General features: G+C 39.9%; 1 pseudogene; it reads right to left on the bottom strand.

Moving 5' to 3' along the window:
- The window catches only part of LOC103582837, a 2,544-nt pseudogene extending 1,969 nt beyond the window's left edge, over positions 1 to 575 (bottom strand).
- Between the last annotated feature and the right edge of the window lie 904 nt (positions 576 to 1,479).

Consider the following 1,479-nt stretch of genomic DNA (forward strand, 5'->3'; position numbering starts at 1 on the left):
TATATTTAAAAGAACTTGTACATAGTAATTTATTTTTAAAAGTCTTTGAGTTTTCAACAGTGAAAATCTTATACTCACAATTTTTAGATTAATCACTAAGGTTCTTTATAGTTATCAAGTTCTATGACTTTATGAAAGTTGAGTTTGTGCTAAGCTTTTATTTGTATTTGGCAGGTCCTGAGTGCCCAATCTGGAGGCAGGCTGGATTCTATACATTGTCCGTTATACATAAACACGCACACACACATAACACAGACACAGAAAGCATTTACCTCCAAATCCAGCAGCCTCATTTTTGAATGCTGCCGTATTTTCAATATATGATTCAGTTTCTGTAGACACAGTGCTAGTTTCTATAAAATCTTCTGTGATGCAAATCAATTTTTTTCTCCGTGGAGTAGAAGTGGAAGCCCGAGCAGGAGGAATAGCACGAGCAGGTGTTGAGGAGTAAGGGGATGATGCTGAATATGTACTGTCACTGACAGTAAATTCTATTGTGTGCGTTGTGGTTTGAGTGTTAAATATGGGATCAATGGTGGTGATGATTTCTGGAGAGCATGAGTTAACCCAAGTATCTGTTGGGAGAGGGAAAATTGAAATAAATATTGCAGCAGCCTCCTAACTGTTCTTTCTGCCTCTAGTCTTACTACCCTCCTACCCCCCACACCCAAGCCCTTTACGTTGCGGCAGAATGGTCACACCGAAATGCAAATCTAATCATGTCACTTCCTTGCTTAGAATCCTTCAGTAACTGCCTCTGCTGCATGGCCTGTATGCCTCCATGATCTGGCCCCTGCTATTGTTGCCAGCCTCATCTGCTCTTTCTCTCATTGCTCCTGCCATACTGAGATTTCTTCCGTTCCTTGATACGCTTTCTCTCACATCCAAGGCTTGCACCATGATACTTTCTTCTCATTTAAGACTCATTATTCCCTTTTTATTTAGTTGACTCTTACTTATCCTTAAGGTCTCAGATTGACTATTTCTTTCCCAGGCAGACTCGTTGGCTAAATTGGGTTTCTAGGCATATGTTCCTGAACCTCCATGTGCTTCTCTTGTCACAGTTTTCATTATACTCTTCCCCACTGGACCATGACCTCCTTGGAGGCAGGAACCCTGTCTTTCTTAGTCATCATGGTATATGCACTGTGTCAGGCATATAGTGCATGCTCAATAAATATTTGATAAATAAGGAAGAAAGGAGAAGTGAAAGGAAGGAAAGAGTAGATGGGGAGGCCAAATATACACATGTGATTCCACTTCAGGACAAAGATCTGCTAAGACCAGATTTCTCTGGGTTCATCAAAAAAAAGTGAAAAAAAGGAGGATTAGGAGAGGGATGTGGGTTTGCTTTCCAATTTGTTGAATGTGGCAGAGAGGAAACTAATATTTGTTGAGCTTCTTACTCTGAGTCAGCAATAGTACTAGGTGTTTAATTAGGTATTTCATTCAATGATTTTTTCAAACCCTCATTTATAC

This window comes from Galeopterus variegatus, unplaced genomic scaffold (assembly GCF_000696425.1).
Source record: "Galeopterus variegatus unplaced genomic scaffold, G_variegatus-3.0.2 Scaffold18105, whole genome shotgun sequence".
Classification (NCBI taxonomy): Eukaryota; Metazoa; Chordata; class Mammalia; order Dermoptera; family Cynocephalidae; genus Galeopterus; species Galeopterus variegatus.